This window comes from Ursus arctos, unplaced genomic scaffold, assembly GCF_023065955.2.
Source record: "Ursus arctos isolate Adak ecotype North America unplaced genomic scaffold, UrsArc2.0 scaffold_3, whole genome shotgun sequence".
NCBI lineage: Eukaryota > Metazoa > Chordata > Mammalia > Carnivora > Ursidae > Ursus > Ursus arctos.
Window position 1 is genome coordinate 49,327,938 of NW_026622985.1, and position 19,142 is coordinate 49,347,079.

The 19,142-nt window shown below is 36.3% G+C and overlaps 1 non-coding gene and 1 pseudogene across 1 annotated transcript; one reads left to right on the forward strand and one right to left on the reverse strand.

Annotated features, from left to right (window-relative positions):
- LOC123001784 (60S ribosomal protein L6-like) overlaps positions 1-19,142 on the reverse strand; it is a 66,988-nt pseudogene that overhangs the window by 30,881 nt on the left and 16,965 nt on the right.
- On the forward strand, positions 3,011-3,114 carry LOC113267509 (U6 spliceosomal RNA). The gene has a single exon (XR_003320837.1). It is a non-coding gene; the product is annotated as a U6 spliceosomal RNA (small nuclear RNA).

Sequence of the window (19,142 nt, forward strand, 5' to 3'; positions counted from 1 at the left end):
AGGGAGGAGCTTACAAAGATAAGCAGAGGTGTAGCAACAACAGCAACCCACCTCTGTGTCTAAATCTCCATGATCAGAAGCAGCAATCAGCAATCAGAGCACAGGTCCCTGAAAGTTGGAGGAACAGGGTCCTTATTGCCACTCTGGTTCCTACAAACTGTGTGCAAGCTGATTCAGGAACATGTGCACAGTTACCTGCCACTGGGCTGAAGGGTGAGGATGGGAAGCTGATTAGTGCTGAAATTGACTGAAATTAAGCATAAATTAATGCCCAAGCCTTCCCCTGAAAGTAGCAAGCCCTCAATAGACTATAGAGATCCAAAATAGTTATATCATCTCAAATACAATAGGAGTGTGCTTCCCTTGTGGACTCTATGAAATGCCTATTGACAGAAGTGACTTTCCTTGCCTGGAAATATTGCCTGTATAACCAAAGTATTTGCTTTCATGTCCCAACTTAGATATCAAGGAAGAACAAGAAGTAAAAAGCAAGAAGAAGTAAATACCATCTGAGTCATATCTGAAAAAAATAAAAACAGATAAGTCCACATAGTTTTGTTTTTTTTTTTAAAGAACCATAATCTGTTAGGTAAGAATGAAATCTTACCTTATCTTACCTGCAATAAGTAATACAAATTCCCAGATGTAGTTTCTGAGGTGACAGAGTTTGAAGTATGAATATACATGCCCTGTGAAGTTCTAGTGTAAGGTATGAAAATTCACACTCTGACCTGAGGAATTTTGTCCCCTTTTTTTTAATGATTATGAACAATACTGGGACTGCAACAGGGGATTCTCCTTTCCCTCTGGAAAATCCCTACTTCTTCCCTCTTAGAACTGAAAGGAACTAACTCTGTGTTATGAGGCTACTGGGGAATTTCAGCTAACTACTGTGGAGAAAGAGATGGAAATAAGCATTCCTCAACAATCCCATTGATCAACCACAGGTTTCTCATAAGCATCTCTCAGATTCCTATAGGTCCCACTGAGGGAGAAGTGGGCAAAATGGAATCACCACATTTAGTCACCTTTACTAGTGACTGCCACCGACTGTAATAACTATTCATTCTTCCTGAAGCCTACACCTATCTGGCACATACTAGGGGGTAAGAAGCAACAGGAGGCCTTAACGGTCACCATGGCTTTCTAGCAGGATGCTTCAGCTCAGTACCAGTAGGGAACAGGATATCGATGAAATCAGATTCCTGAAAACTTGGGTCTATGCCACTACCAAAATTATTTAAGACCAAATTTCCACTAATTACATGGCATCCTCTCTATGTCACTTCTGGTTAACCCACACATTCTCATGTCACTAAGCACCTTAGTCACTATAGATCAAGCTCATTAGTACTAGTGTCCCATCTTCCCTCTGCTCCTTTCCTTCCAAATGCTTCTGCTTCTGCTGTCAGGGGTCTTTGGAATCCTCCATTCTCAAAACACCCAACCAAATCCAAATTCTCTACATCCTTAAATCCTTAGCCTCTCACAGGGCATGCCCTGTATGCTCTTTTTTAGCAGAAACCTAACTTTGATGGAAAGTCAATTCTTCTCATGTTGACTTCTGTAGTATAGGCTGCACATTCTCCCATAAGTCGACATGAACATCTCAGTCCTGGAGGCAGGGATGGCATCCTCCTGGCTTCCTACTGCCACTTCCTGCTTATTGCACATTTACTTTCATTCAAAAAGCCTCTTCTTTTAAGCTTATGGTTTCTGGCTTGACATCCATTTACCTGAACCTGCTGCTCTCATCTTCTAATCTTTAGACAATTCCCCAAAATTTAATAAGAGCATTGTCATCTGACCCACAGTCTTCATCCTTAATTATCCAACATCTTACTCTACATCTGAGCTACTTAACTGACCTTCTCTATTCCAAAGATCTTTGCCTCCATTCAACTTCCACGTTGTAATTCCAAAGTCATACCATGAGTCTAGTCAATCTCAAGAATCTTAAATTCAGAATCTTAAACTTTGCCTGCAAACCATTATCCTACACTTTTGTCTCATTGAAACAAAAAGATAAGAGAACATGGAGGGAAAGAAAATGGGAAAGGGAAAGAAAGGAAGAAGGGGTGGGGGGAGAAAGAAAATTCCATTCACCATCTCTAGCTGCTGCTCCACTTCCTTCTCCTTTTACTCACAGCCATGTTTCTCAAAAGAATTATTAGCTTTCACTATCTTCAGTCCCTCATTTCACATTCTTTCTTCAGCCTGCTGCTTCTCTCCCAACTATTGAAACTATTCTCACTAAAGTTTACATTGTTTTCCTAATCACTTGAGACTATCTCATTTTTGAAATCCTCTATTTGTTTGGGTTTCTTGACTCTCTTCTAGTTTTTCTCTTATATCTCTGAGTATTCCTTGTTTAGATCTCTATGTATCTCTTAAATATTAGTTGTTCCCAGAGCTCCATCCATGCTTGCTCTCCTTTGTACACGCCTCCTTTCTAAAACAGCCTCTCTATTGCCATTATTTCTCTCAATATACAATGACGGCTTAGTTGATACACATCAACCCCACAGCACTCTTCCAAGTTTCAAACAAGATTTTTCCTTTGCCCCACAAATATCTCCACTTCAATGTGCTGCAGATACATCAATATCAACCTACTATTTCTCCATTTATTTATGTAGTATGTTATACCACACAAGCAAGAAACAGGTGAGGCTGCAAGACTAAACATCACAGGATTTAAAGCTGTCTTTTCCATTTCTATGGCTACTTATTCAGACATTTCTCATTTCTCATATGAATTATTATAATCACCATCTAGACTGTATAGCAAATACCCTTTAAATCTTTATATTTTACACCCATACCTCTTTTCCTCCTGATTATTCAAAATACATGATACACAATAAAACTTTTTTTAAATCTAAAAAACAAATCTGAAAACAAATACTGATACCACCTAATATAAAATCTAAGAAGACAGTATCTCCTTTTAAACTGAGAATGAATTTCAGTACTGCTCTTATTGGCTAATAAAAAAAATCACATTTATGTGTTCACTTCAGCAGCACATATACAAAAATTGGAACGATAGAGAGATTAGTAAGGCCCTTTGGCAAGAATGACATGCAAAGTCATGAAACATTCCATTTTTTATTTAAAACACACACACACACACACACACACACACAAACACACATATTTATGCTTGTCACAGGAGTCTCCTTATGTTATTCTAGTCTAAAAAGAAACCATCTCAGAAAATTTCATTAGAATATCATTTTAGAAATGACTAGAACATTAGTATAGTTTTTTTTAAAAAACCAAACTCAAATATGTCATAATATTGCTCCATCTAACCAAACTGGAATCCTAACAATAAAAAATAAAAAAAAAAAGCATTTCCAGAATAATGGTGAAAGCTATGATAAGTGAATAGATGGTTTATGCAGGACATCTCCCATTTTCTCCTTCACATCCATTATCCATTCTTCTCTCTGTTCCTTGAGAGGCTGTTTGGCCAAAAGGAAGGAAAGAGAAAAGAAGTTGAACTACTTCTCCAATCCCTCTAATGTGATGGTTAATTTTATGTGTCAACTTTTCTGGGCCACAGTGCTCAGATATGTGATTAAACATTATTCTGGATATTTCTGTGAGATGATTTTTAATTTTTGTACAGCTATTATTTAGTTATTTGAAAGAGAGAGTACATGCACACGAGTGGAGGGGAGAGGGGCAGAGGGAGAGGGAGAAGCAGACTCTCCACTGAGCAGGGAGCCTGATGGGGGGTGGGGCGGGAGGCTTGATCCCAGCACCCTGGAATCATGACCTGAGCCAAAGGCAGATGCTTAACCAACTGAGCCACCCAGGCACCCTGAGATAATTTTTAGATGAGATTAACATTTAAATTGGTGGACTTCAAGTAAAACAGATTGTTCTCCATAATGTCAATCAACTGAAGGCCTGAGTAGAACAAAACACTGCCCTCCCCCCAAATAAAAGGTAGTTTTGCCAGCGGACAGCCTTCAGACTTGAAATGCAACAGAGGCTTTATCTGGGTCTCCAGCCTGCAGACCCATCCTGCAGAATTTGGACTTACTGGTCTCCATAATCACATGAACTGATCCCTTAAAATAAACCTCTTTCTGTATATATTTACATACAGCAAGAAAAAGAAATATGTCTGTGTATGTATACACCCTTCTCTAGCACTGTGCCTGAAAGTAGCTGAAGCTCTGGTAAAATGATCCCTTTTCCACTTGTCCAGCTCTCACTAGGTCTCACTATTGTCTCCTTTGTTCCTTGGACATAAGTGTGGTAAAATTTCCCCTGTTACTGGTATCTGATATCTTACCATCCTTTATTTCTTAGCACTGCCCACACTTCTGAAGTAGTTCTTTCATTAAGGCAGTGGTTGTCAACTCAGGCTGCATCTTAAAATCAGCTTTGGGAAGCTCTGAAAAATCCCAATGGCCAGGCCACAAACCAGACCGACTAAAACAGAACCTCTAAGGACAGGATACAGGCATCAGTATTTTTTAAAGCTCCCCAAGTGTTTCCAGTGTACAGCCAAGGTTAAGAACTATTGCATCAATGTCTCTTTATCTGAATCCTTTGAGTTGAATTTGGTTTCCAGTCACAACCCCAACCAATATGCTGTCATCATCTAATATCCCCTTCAATGAATTCCTCTCAAAGCTTAAAGGAAAAAAAAATACATTTCCTGAAATCCTAAGAGCATTTATTACCTGTATTTTTCATAATTATTTCCTATGCTGCCAAGGGTTATTTCACTTTTAAGAGTATTTTATTTCTCTCCAAATGTGCAGGTTCTTTCATTTGTGTCTACTCAAAAACTTGTCTCCCAGCTACCATTCTCAGCCTTTTCTTAAACCCCTTCCCCCAACTTCTGGCAGAAAAATCTTTCCAAAATATGTCTGATCATGTTGCCTTATGATGCAAATTTAAAATTTCTATCAATAAAAGTCCATGGACTATATAAGTTGAAACGTCTTGGTTAGACCTCAAAACCTGTTTACACCCATCACAATCTGGCATTCTTTTTTTTTAAGTTTTTATTTAAATTCTAGTTAGTTAACATATAGTGTAATATTGGCTTCAGGAGTAAAATTTAGTGATTCATCACTTACATATAACACCCAGTGCTCCTCACAAGGGCCCTCCTTAATACCCATCACCCATTTATAAGCTGGTATTCTTAATTCTCAACAACCTCGCCCCATTCTCTGCCCCACCATCCTACATTTTACCAAACTATCGCTTGCATCTTTGACTCCCCTTGTCCCTTTACGTCTCCTCTTCATATTAACTGAGATCATTTCTCCTGTCTGAAACATCCTTCTATTCTTCATCAGCCTGACCTTTCAGTCCCTCAACACTCAACTTGGATGTTACCTTCTCAATGAAGACATCTCCAGTCCCTCTATAATGCTCAATAATGAGTAGCTATCATTAACTCTCTTGAAATGAGTAGCTATTATTATTATTAGCTCTCTTGAGGGCTTGAAGAGATTTCCCAAAAGAAAGGAACTGTATACTGGGACTAAAAAAAAGAATGAAGGGGCAAGACCCAGGGAGATGGGGAAGGTTCAGATGGCTTACACAAAACCCAAAGATGAGACAGCATCCATAGTACACATGTGATGAACTGCAAATATGTCTGTGTGGATAAACAAAGGAGACTGATGAATGATAAATCTTGTAAGGTGGTTTTGTTTTAATCTTAACAGCAATGAAGTATGTAACTTTATAAACATCCTTCACAGAGTCACAGAGATTAAATTAGAGGAGAGAAATATTAGAGACAGAGAGACCACGAAGACACTGTAACAGAAACCCAGAAGCTCCTCACTTGAGCTAGTCAGTGGCAGTGAAAAAGAAAGCACATGCTTTCTATACTAACTTTATTTATAATTATCTTTTTTTTTTAAATTATGATATGTTAGTCACCATACAGTACATCATTAGTTTTTGATGTAGTGTTCCATGATTCATTGTTTGCGTGTAACACCCAGTGCTCTATGCACTACGTGCCCTCCTTAACACCCATCATGGGTCTAGCCCATTCCCCCACCCTCCTCCTCTCTAAAACCCTGTTTGTTTCCCAGAGTCCATAGTCTCTCGTGGTTCATTTCCCCCTCTGTTTACCCCCCCCCTTCATTTTTCCCTTCCTTCTGCTACCTGTCTCCCTCCTATTCCTTATGTTCCATAAATGAGTGAAACCATATGATAATTGTCTTTCTCTGCTTGACTTATTTCACTTAGCATAATCTCCTCCAGTCCCATCCATGTTGCTGCAAATGTTGGGTGATCATTCTTTCTGATGGCTGAGTAATATTCCATTGTACATATGGACCACATCTTCTTTATCCATAAAGAACTTCTCAAACTCAATACCCGGAAACAAATAATCAAATTAAAAAATGGGCAGAAGATATGAATAGACACTTTTCCAATGAAGACATACAAATGGCTAACAGACACATGAAAAAATGTTCAACATCATTAGCCATCAGGGAAATTCAAATCAAAAACACATTGAGATACCACCTTACACCAGTTATAATGGCAAAAATTGACAAGGCAAGAAACAACAAATGTTGGAGAGGATGTGGAGAAAGGGGAACCCTCTTACACTGTTGGTTGGGAATGCAAGTTGGTACAGCCGCTTTGGAAAATGGTGGGAGCTCCCTTAAAAAGTTAAAAATAGAGCTACCCTATGACCCAGCAATTGCACTACTGGGTATTTACCCCAAAGATACAGATGTAGTGAAGAGAAGGGCCATATGCACCCCAAGGTTCATAGCAGCATTGTCCACAATAGCCAAACTGTGGAAGGAGCCGAGATGCCCATCAACAGATGAATGGTTATGTATAATTTTCTATATTATCTTTATGTATAAAAATTGTGTCTGTTACAAAGATCTGTTAAAATTCAGAGTAGAATCCAATACTTCTCACATTCTTTTGATTGATTTAAATATTATATGAAAATGCACATTCCTTTAAAAATTATTCAAATATCTTCAATGACATATACATAAACAAGTAAAATACAATTGGCTATGGCATTAAAAGTCAATCATTCCTTTCTTTCTTCCAAAAATTACCCTTTGCAACAGCTCTTTCTCATTCCACTATTTTTTTTCCTTTCCATTTGATCGCCTTGTTGTTCATTTGAATATCTCTGTCTTTACAGGTATATATGTAAGTCTTAAAAAAATCTTTCATCAGTGTATAAAAGACTTTTCATGAATACAGCAAAAAATAAACATTATTAAAATGTTGGTAACTAGGAACAATGGAGGGATGTCCATTACTAGCTCTGCTTGTTGTCATGTAGGAGAGTATAATTTCACCAATATTGTAACTTGGAGTTAGAACTCCGTTAGAGAATTTTGCTTTCTATGTGGAAAATATATTTACTAAAAAAATTAAGAACTTCATATTTCTATTTCAAAATAATTTGAGTGAGGATATTACATCATAGAGTGTCATACATACAGTAACATAAACCATAATACCTTATGTATTGATTGGTAAAATGTCACATGATCATGTATAAAGCAACTGTCACTAGAGATTCTCACACAGAGACCCAAATGACTCTCATCTAAACCATTTGATGCTCCAAATTCTCCATATAATAGTTATTATTATCCTATTAGGGTCTACTTTTTTACTTTTCTGCTATCTACAAAAACTCACTCACGAGCATTCTGTGAGTCTACTAACTTCAGTAGTTCATGAGAAAAGTAATGTTCTTCATAGGGCAGCTTTATTCTATCTTCTGTTGCCTCTACTTGCCTCTACTTTGTTCCTATTCTCATCCCTCCTATCTCTTAATTCTGCCCTCTACTCTATTGTATAGAATCTTATCTTTACATCACACATGATTTATGAACCCCTCTTGATATTAAGGCCAATACCACACCTGCAAAAACCCACCTCATCTAAGAACTTATCAAGAGCTTTCCAAAGCAGTTAAAGCAGTTAAAAGGTGCTCTATCTTATCATGTGTGTAATACATATGAATGCAGAAGACAATCTTACCTAACGGGGTCTGATATTTTACCCAGATCATAATCTGTTTAGTATTTGCCATTATCCGTCATTTTCTATTACTACCTATCACTCATCTTAGATTTTAACACATTACCATCTTCCATCAAGAAATGGATGACATTAAGAAGAAAAACATTTTCTCTCTTTCCAAGGAAGAAAAGGGGTATAAAATAGGGAACTTGGGGTGAAAAAAAACCAACTATATGCCAGGTGACATCTGAGGCATTTTACAAATATTACCACATTCAACAAACTTTTTAATTGATTCTTCATGATAAATAAGTAAAGAAGTTATTATAATTCCTCTTTTTCCAGATGAGAATCCTGAAGCTGAAAGAGACCAAATAACTTTCTGAAGGTCTCAATAGCTATTAAGTAGGATAGTTGAAGTCCACATTTATTCTGCTAAAATGCTTTGTTAAAGATTAGAATAAATGTGTAAGTTTTCTTTAACATCCTTTTTGTTATAGCTATGACATCACTTTTCAACTTAAATCTTATCCTATTGACCAAAATTGACCAAAAATAAGCAAAGAGGATTGCCTTAGTAAGAATTTAGGTTCATTACAACTCCATGGAAGAGAATTTCAGAAACACAGGCTTAGGATATCACCTGTTTCTACTAGAGATAGTTACAGGAGAAAGAGTTAAATTTTTACCTACTAAATCAGTCATAACTTCATTGCTTTATCTGAATAACATTGTCACCTGATTTCAAAGTCAAGATGAAATTCGAAACTAAACTTGGATCCTGTACTCTAACAAATGTCTGATACCTTAACATATTTACCCAGACTTTTACCACTCATAGTCATGCCCCAGACAGAGGAAATGACTCATCTGTTTTAAAAACTGGAAGTGTTAAAGTTAACATAAAGTATTCCAAGACAAATTTTTTAAATATATGTTATAGGAAGTAAGCATTTGTGTTTAATAAGTCTAATCATTTGCAGGCCTTTAATTCTTGGGTACCTATGTAAAAATCAGTAAAAGGAAGCCTATAATGGAAAAATAGATTGTCAGGAGAAAGGAGCACCTACTATTGGGTTTAATTATACCTGTAAGTTTCATAGGAAATTTTAAAACTGTACTTATTTAAAAATGTGCGTGTATTACTGTATCTCCAAATATAACAAAATTTTCCAAAAATGTTGAACAATCATGAGAAACCATGAAGTATTTTATATGATTACAAATAATGTCCAATGAATTGAAAATATGATGGTGCTAATTTTTCAGTTAAATACTTAAGTCTACCCTAACACTCAATTGGAAAGGGTCTATTGATTTAAAGGCAGACTACCCTCACCACGGGCATTCAGTAAGGACAAGCCATCAAGGATGTGTACTATGTACCTAGTACATAGTATATATTTTTGATATGATAAAACACAGCATCTCAGAAGATAAAGAGAATAGCTTCAGATGCATGCCTCAAAGAGAAACTCAAAAGGAAAAGAAATCCATTTCAAAAGGAAGAAAAAAAAGTTTGAGGTCTTGCTCCAAAAGAGAGATTTTGCTCTAAACTACTCCAAAAAAGGAAAATAGTACATGTGTGATATCCAAAGATGAAGAAAACTTTGGCATTCTAGACCTTGGATACCTTAATGCACGACACAGATGTATCACAGAGTCCCAATTCTAAGCCCCCATGCAAGAGGGAGGGATCATCCTGTGAGGGAGATGGTACATATATAAGACAACCTTACTGGAAGAGTGCTGATGCCAGAATCTAAGACAAGCTTGGATGGATATAGTATTCCAGAGGTGCTTAGAGGTGAAAACAGTAAAATAAAGACCAAAGAAAATCTTGATGTTAAGGCCAAGACCAAAGTACAGCAGGAACCAAAAGATATAACCTCGAGTTAATGCCTGGCAGAAGAAAAAGTAATCTGAGCACATTGTAGGTGAAACAAAGCAGTGAGAAGGCAGGCTTCACAAATACAGCTGTTTTTATGGCTCATTTTTATTGGCTGTATAGTAGAGAATGTGAAGGTGTGTTGGGTATGACCTTAAAGTAATGGGATATTGGAAGACAACAGGTCTAAATAAACTTTGTTGGACATTCAGTAATAATAGACAAGGCACTTACTCTCAGTTTTTATTTTCCTTTGCTTTGCTCTGGCTATTTTCCTGCAACTCCTATGTCCATTAACACCACCACCACTCCCCTCGTTGAGTAACCCAAAAGCAAGGGAGTCATCTTGATTCTTCCTACTGCTGCTATGTTTAATATTTGTCTTTACATAGACTTAGCATTCTTGGGGCATCTGAGTGGCTCAGTTGGTTAAGAATCTGACTCTTGGTTTCAGCTCAGGTCATATTCTCAGGGTCATGAGATCCAGCTCTGTGGCAGGCTCCATGCTCAGCACAGTCTGCTTGAGATTCCCTCTCTCTCCCTCCCCTTCCACCCCCCCCACTAATGCTCTATCTCTCAAATCAATTAAATCTTTAAAATAAATAAATAAATAGACAGCATTCTTTTAACTTAAATGTGTTTAAAAGGAAATCACATCATTCATTAAAAACTGCTAGTTACTAAAAGCCACTAAAACCACCAGATACTAAAAAAGAAGTATATTTTTGAAAATTAAATGAAAATCCTAAAATGTCATTGAATTTTAGCATAAATCTACTCCTTCTTTGTTAAAAGGACTTCTGTGTTAAAATTTAACACACAGATTAGTATCACCCTAAGACTTTCTCCTTAAAGTTAATTAGAGGGATTAAAAGATAATTGAAAAGAAAGTTATTTTTCATTGTGTGGTGATTTAATTATGATTTAATGCTGCATCCTTGTACAAACAAAGGGTCACCCCACACTTTGGGAAGCACTGGACTGTGGAATAAAATCCAAACTCAATAGCCTGGTATGACGTCATTCCCGAATACCTTTCAACCTCACTTTCTGCCACCACACAAGCCACATACCCTCACTATATTTGGCTCCATGAATTTCCCCATTGTGTCTTCTGGGAATATTCTTATGCCTCCTTCAAGAGTTTCAGATGTCAAGTCTTGAGAGACGTCCCAGGCACATTTCTCCTTAGCATTGACAAGGATTCTTCCTTGACCAAACTCTAGTCAGGTTCCTCTGAGTCCTCTTCTTAACTATGCTTCACCCTATAAAGACTTAAGTAAGTACAATACAGTTTCTAACAGCTCAAGGCTGCATCCCAGGATGACCCCAGCCCCCTTAGAGTACCTGTCTAAGAAAACTCATAGCAGCCAAAATAACTCACTGTTTGTTCCAGCCAACACGTGAAGATAGAGCGCCTGTCTCCCAGTCTCTTTGGGAGAGTAGGAGCCTAACTTTGATAAGCGCCAGTTAGCAAACTCAGATGGATCTCACATGGACCAAATGCTACCTTCCCACTCTTTGTAATTCCTTTTTACTTCCCTGAAAATTTCTAGTGAGCCCTTGCTAGCTCCTTTCCCTACTGCCTCATTCCCCCTTTAAAACACCCCATCACCCAAGTAGAAATTGGAGTTAAGTTCAACACACACTGGACTCTTTTCCTGACTGCAACAGTTATTACTGATTAAAAATCTGTCTTCACCCCTTTAACTAGTGTCTGCCTTTGTTTATCTTCGACAGCACTCCATCTCTGCTTCTAATTCTGTATGTTCTAAATACAGAACCATCCTTCTTACCTTCCATGTTATGCTTGTTTTTGTACTCCAAGTGCCCAAATCAGTACTGTACAGTGTCTCCTGTATTCAACATAGCAAACTTTTTTTACACAAGGTTAATAAAGTAAAATGATTAAACAATGTTTTGTCTGATTGCTGCACTGGTATTACATATGAAATAACTAAACAATACCTTGTCACATAGATACCCAACCACCACCGTGGTGGTATTTTCGTGAGAGCAATCTTTAAATTTAAATAACTGTGTACACAGAAAAAGGGAACCAAGTTATCTGACTAGTGTGAACAGGGCCACGTGGAGAAGATCTAACATTTTGCTTTAGTTTTTGTCTCAACTTATAAACCCTAAGAGGGACATCAACATTGCACATTTTATAGTTTAAAAATAATTTAAAAATCTTTATTAGTTTATTTTCCTTCTTTCTTAGCTTTGTCAGTATCATTTTTGATTCCATTGTTTCCTTTAACCTCACATCTTCCTCTTTTGGATGTCTACTTCCTTTTAAAATAACAATTGCCTATTACTTCTCATATCTTTTGTTTTAGAGTAATAATAGCACTTCTATAACTATGCATGGGGAATTTACATGCAGGCTGTAGGAGACACTGGGTTTTTACTTCAAAATTAGTTTTGTTTTATCTGCTTCTTATAGGTGAAAATGCTACTTTCCATAGAAGCCTGTTTTATTCCATAAAATTAAATGAAATATAACCCCAAAGTGCAACGAGACACACACAGCATGGCCACATTATTTCAGAAGGCTGAAGGTTGCCAGTCCATTGATCTCAGACTTCATGAACCACAATGCAGCTCAAATTGGTTCCCTGCAGTAGCTTTGAGCTTCTGCCAAACAGCCACTGCAGAATTCCGAAAATCATAAGGTAAGGAGATGGCATCCAGGCACTTTTTTAAAATACTGTTAACTCTTTTACTGAAGCTCATTTTGTTACTGTATTAATGGGGTTGGGGTCACATCAGACATTTTTCTTGCTTAAAGGTAACATGCAGTATTTGCTGGGATAACATATTACTGAAAACATAAAACTAAATGTGGGGCCTGTGTGAGCATCCTTCTTTTGCTGGTGAATTACAAATGCCTCTTCCTTTATACAGTTGTACTAACATTAAACAGTAAGTGTAGAATTCCTATTGTGGGTTGATTTTTGGCATATCAAGTTTCTTTTTTGTTTTCAATTGCTACCTGTATCAGCATCAGCCAGTTGCCTAAAACCATTCAGTCAATTCTTCACCCAGGCTTGGAGTCAATTCTAATGCAGCCAAACAATATATTAAGAGCTCTATCCACAATCATTAACTGGAACCTGAATTTAACCATGCATTCCTGGTCCCAGAATCCAGAAAGGAGTGTCCTATGCATTCACATACCCAGCAAACTGCAGCCACTCTCCCACCCAACAATTCTGTTGCCCAATCTTCATTGCTGGATGTCTGTCCTTAAAGACATCCTCCACTCCTGGGGTTGTAACTGGTGTCCTAAGCTGAATAACCACTGGTTTAACAGGGGCCCTTCCCCCTGACTAGAATCTGGGCCGGTCCCTCACACCCTGTTCCCAGAACAGTCTGGAGCTCTGCTTCCAACTGAATGAGCTTTTTCCTTCCCTTACCTGGAGCGAAAGCAGTAGCACTGCCAGGAATTCCTATTGCCATATCCTCCCCTAACCCTATTCCAACCCCTTGTAAATCACTCCTGGCTCAGGAGCGCCCACCCCTTACTTTCAGATACTGTAACTGGAAATGCTGGTCACTCACTCACTTTAGAAGCTTGATCCCAGCTCCCTTTTTCTTTCTTCCTTCTCTTGCCTTGACCTGAGGCCCAGCACACCTCACAGTAGGTGTGGTATATGGGATAAGACAATGTCAGTGTATAAACAGCACTCATTACATAAAGGAAATATTGGAGGCATCTTTTTTATTCAATGCAAATAACCACCAGAATTAATCTTTTTGGTGGTTTCTCTTTTTTAATGAAATGTAAACCTTTACATTTTTCCTAATGAGAAAACAGTATAGTTTCCTTATGTTTTATTGTTCCAACATCTGATAAACCATATGATCAAGTTGTTATTTTTGAATGTCGTAATATGTTAGGTGTTAGAGAGCCCAGACAATACTTGCATTAAGTAGTTAACTTCGTATTATGAGCTTGATTCTTTCTATGAAGCTTTCTGTACTATCTATATTTTGTACTACCCGGTTTCCATGGCAACATGTTTGTTCCCATGGAGAAACAAAACCGAACACCTTAACAGAGTTGAACTTGAAGATATAAAACCTCAGTCTATGGATAGTTTGCTCTGAGGCTATTCAAGAATAAAAACAAAAAGAAAGAAAAGCAGAAAATATATCTAGGTTTCAAATTCCAGCTCAAAACTAAGAAACTACTTCTGATTTCTTTTGACCTGCCAAGTAACAAATCATTCTTGGTGTGTCCTTAATAGCAACTTTAAACTGACTGCTTTTCCCCAAAAGCAATTTTTAAAACTCTCTACTTAGACAAAGAGCTTTTTAAATGGTGATTTGATGGTTTGTTTTATTTTAGCAATTTGGTCCTCATAGTTGCAATTAACATTTGCATATTTCAAGAATATTTGAATTTTCATGAAACTGCCTAAATTTGGCCAACCTGATTTGAAAAACAAAACACTATACATTAAAGCAATGAGAATGTGAGCAAACGAGCATATGGTTATTTTTTAATGAAAACAAATTATTTTTAAGTCCAAAATTTTCCTAGCCTACCTATCATTCAGTTCAGTATGTGTCATTTGAATAAAGCCTGCAAACTGCAAATGGATGGAAATTTGGCTGCTTTGGTTGAATATAAAGGGAAGTTGGTAGCCTTAGTTAGGTTCATACTACTATGCCAAATTCCTGACACCATTACAACAGGACTTTGAATGATACCAGTAAAATAATTCACACCCATTTGCAAGCTCCAATCAAGTGGCATAAACTCTAACTTGTAAAAGACAAAGAAAAATCACTTGGCTCCAGTGGCTCTTTGCTCTGCGACCTACCTACCTCCTGCCCACCTAACTCCCTTATAATCTAGACACTGCTTCCTTCCCATTTGTATCCTACTTCTTTGTCTGCTGTCCTCCAGACCTTTGTGTGCTTTTTTTTTTTTTTTTTAATTTTTAAGCATTGACCTCCTTTTTCCCATCCTATTCTGCTATTTCTACTCTACAGTGTCATTACTTTTTTTCTGGCTTCACGCTTGTTTTTTAGTCCCCTCTCTCTCTTCAATATTGAGCTTTTTTGGTATTATGCTTATTTTTAGTCTTCTTCCCTGCCTTTAGTTTATCTTTTGTTCTTGCTACCTTTTCTTACTCTCTCTGTACTCCCTCTTCTAGAAATTTGTGTATTTTGCTCTTTTTAAATTTTACGTATTGTTCCTTGATGAATTCTTTTCTCTCTCTTTCCAAGTATTATTTTTTCCTGATTGTTTGAATCCCAGTTCCACTGACTTAATGCAAAACATTACAATTGAAGCAATTTAAAGTATTTCTTTAATAAATAAAAGTGAGAAGAAAAATTAGCCCAAGAAAATAGCATCATAAACAGATTGCTTTTTTCTTCTTTCTCTTTGTCCTCTCCTTAAGTTCACAGTGAATAGAATCAATGAGATTTGTCATCTGCTATGTTTGTCTAGATCTGGCATTATTCACTCTAATCACGTAGTGAGGAGCAGGACTCTGAAACCAGCGAGTCCAGCACACTGAGTTGTTGCCACTTAAGATAAAATAACTTTTGTACATTATTTGGTCAACTGACAAGGAGAAGTATAAAGATGTGGCTCAGGATTAACTGTACGTTTTGAAGCAATAGTTACAAGAAACAAGACACAAGGATTTTTTTCTCCTACTTATTTTTGTATGGTGCTGGGGGTAAAGGCATTTGGGCACTTCTGTCACTTTATATTGTTTATTCCATATGGCAGATAGAATAAAAAAAATTTCTTGAATACAGACCTTTCTTTTGCTCCCCTATCATGAAAAGGGCATATACTTTGAGTTGCTTTTTTTGTTTGTTTTGGGAATTGGATGTTTATCTTTCTTTTAGAGGCTCTCACCTAATTTTCAAAAGTATGCAATAGTGGATTGCACGTAAAGAGAAATGGTTCATTCAGGTTTAAATGCATTGCTTTGAACTAAGGAGATATGTATCTTAATATGTAAATTATTTAAGACCACATAGTTATATAAATTGTATGGGATATACACACATAATTAAATCCATCAGCATAGTGGCAGATTCTTTATTTATGCTTTCACATACTTGTAATTAAAACTTAATGTAGATTGCATTTTCTAAACACCTAAAAAGTCACATTCATCCACTGATAAATTTTCAGTCTTTTAAATCCGTAAGAATATATCGATGCTCCATAATACCTACTGGTTTTATAGTCCTCAAAGTTTTGGCGATTCATTTTTACTCACCATAGTTAGGATATCTGCCTTTTCTGTTTTCCTCTGTTTTTACTACTATTGCATTTAACAGTTTTTATGTTGCTTAAAGACACCTTGCTTAAAGATTCTGAAAAAAAGATCATGACTTGGAAACTAAATCACTATTACAGAAAATTTTTAGTACAGAGGAATTTTCCATATCTTCTTTTCTTTCTATGGATATAATTATAGCACCAACACATAGTCATGCATACTGAGCACTGCACAATGCTAGGGGGCCATTCTCGGCCTACGTGTGGGGTCCTGTATACAGATGGATTCATTCTGCAATTCTCACTGAAATCATGTCATGCTTTTATCTGTCAGATGAGCAAAATTTTCTATGTTGATCATGTTGGATTATGTTGGATTTTACTCTCTAAAATTCCTGAAATGTAAATGTACAGACCATCCACTTCTTTTTCATGTTACAGAGAAGGAAGATGCTTTCAGAGAAGAGATGTATCCTCACTATAATTTTATCACCATATATATCATCAGAGTCAGGTTAGAGCCAGATCTCCTAATTCCTATCCTCAGGAATATCATTTTGAAGATATTCGTGGTGACAAGGAAAATATTATATTTCTATCATTCCCAAAAAATCCCATAGGTACAACTTTCTAGGCTTTTAGCCTAACTTTACTCCTAGACAATTTTACATTGAAAGTAAGGAATGAAATTATTTCTAGGTAATTCTCCTTGTGCAGCTTGCTACGTAATCCAACAACATACTAAATGGTTTTTTGAGAGGTGCTGTCACATCGCCATTGACTAACACAGTGGAAAATATTTGGAAAAGGAAGTATTCAATGCTACTGCTACGTCTATATTATTACAGTACAATTTTGGAATATTGACATTAAGTAACTGAAATAAAGTTTCTTAGGAATTAAAATGTTTACTTTCCCAATAATGCACTGGGAAACCACCAGTTTACTTATCTTCCCTATAGAGCTTTTCTTTATTAATATCAACCCACACTTTTCCTTCTCTTCTTTTTTATTACTCAAAAATAATGTGTGGTTTTTGCTAGAGTACTGTAATTTGTTTCTGTTCTCTTGTTGCATCTCAAAATTCTATCAACTCCCTATGTACTAAGTTTGTCTTTCACTTGTTTTCCCTCCTCCGTGATCTTGAGTATGCATATAGTTGATGCTACATATGCACAGTGGATAAGAAGTTGGGATTAATTGGAAGCAAATAATCAAAGTGAGTCTATATTGCCAAAAATGTTGTCAAAAATGTACATCATGGAACTAACTGCTAACAGAATTAATCATTAATAACTTTTAAATGAAAATTACTACAAAGCAATTTCTTATAGTGATGCTTAAAATTGTTTCCTCTAGTAGATTAAGGCATATTGATGAAAAAAGAACAAGCAGGGAGGAAAAACTAGTACATATTATCATAAAATCATAATGCTTTTAAAAATATTTTTTATTCCCCCCCTTTTTTTTCTAGAATTGAAAGAGGTATATGACAGATTTGATCATGAACTTTCATTTGAGAGAGTAATGCACGAGAAAAAGAACACAGTCCTGCAAGAAGCCACAGCTTCTGGCAGATGTTGCAAGAATAAGTTAGATCATTGACCTTTTTTTCTGGGGCATTGTGTCAATTTCGAGTGGAGTTTCCAATTGCACAATGAGCATCTGGACAGTTTTGACATCTTAATTACACTCTCTGAGTTCTTAAAATGCTACCATTTTGTTTTAAAGATGATTTCGTTCAAAATTGAAACAGTTATTTAACTGCCAAGAGTAATCCCATGACTGAATGCCGGTAAAATTATCTTCCCAGATCTGGTTTCCCTACTAATATTCATAATCAGAATACCCGTTGTTTAATCAAAATTAAGATTTGATTAATGATATTAACATTCAAATCCATTTCTTTGCAGGCCTAATTTTGTTTCTTGTATTTGCTTTGCACTGTATTACTGTGGTTTAAATAGCTTGTTTAACATGACCATTTTCAAACAAGATCATAAATTCTCATAAAAGCAGACTAAGGAATTCATAATCACAGCTCTTGGCCGCCACCTAAAGGTTTCTTTCTTGTTTTATTTTACATAAGACCTACTGTGCATGCCTTTTATAATAAAATTATTGCCTGTATCATCACATGTTTCTACTAAGTATAAGGTTAAGAGATTTATTTCAGTATGTTTTTTTCATTTTTCTGTATTTGCATTAGCAGCCTATATAATTATATCCACTTCTCAATCTATTTGATAACACAAAAGTAAAACTAGGTCCCCTAAATGGTCTGAAAATTTTCCACTCCTACAAAAAATATTTTTGATTTCTGTTTTTATAATATACCACCCCCATTCCTAAGCCCATCTTGGAAATAGAAAAATACTTCTCTGGTTTCAAGAAGCATGCACCAGTCACCAATGCAAAAAACTGGTTTTTTGTCTTAATCTGTATTAAAATTATCATTAATTGGATGCCAAGGAGTAAATCTGGAAGCCTGAACAAAGAGAAATGTTTCTCATTTCCAACTTTTCAAGGTAAATTCAATTAAACTTGTGTTTATTGAATCATTACTGAATGTAAGGTATAGGCTAAACTCTTCAAACTCCGTAGAGAACATTAATAATAGGTGTAATCTCTTGACTATGCTTGAGACTAAGTGGGATATCAGAATTAATAATTCCCTGCTGCCTCTCTCCATAGCCATAGTCTCACTTTTTTTATTCTCCTCTGAAGAAACGCTTGCTTGAATCAGGGCAAATATCTCCAACACCCTACTTGGGTTCTGACAAAGTTATGTTTGGAGAATGGAATCAATGCAATCTATAATACCATACTGAAAAGTTAGTTATAAACTCTACAAACTTCTTATTTCACAATCCATACTGATAGAGCATCTATGAATCACCCCCGTTTTTCTTAAATATGTAGAAAAGTTTTATCAACATGAACACTAGCCATTACAGATTCTGTGTATTTAGTTTTTGA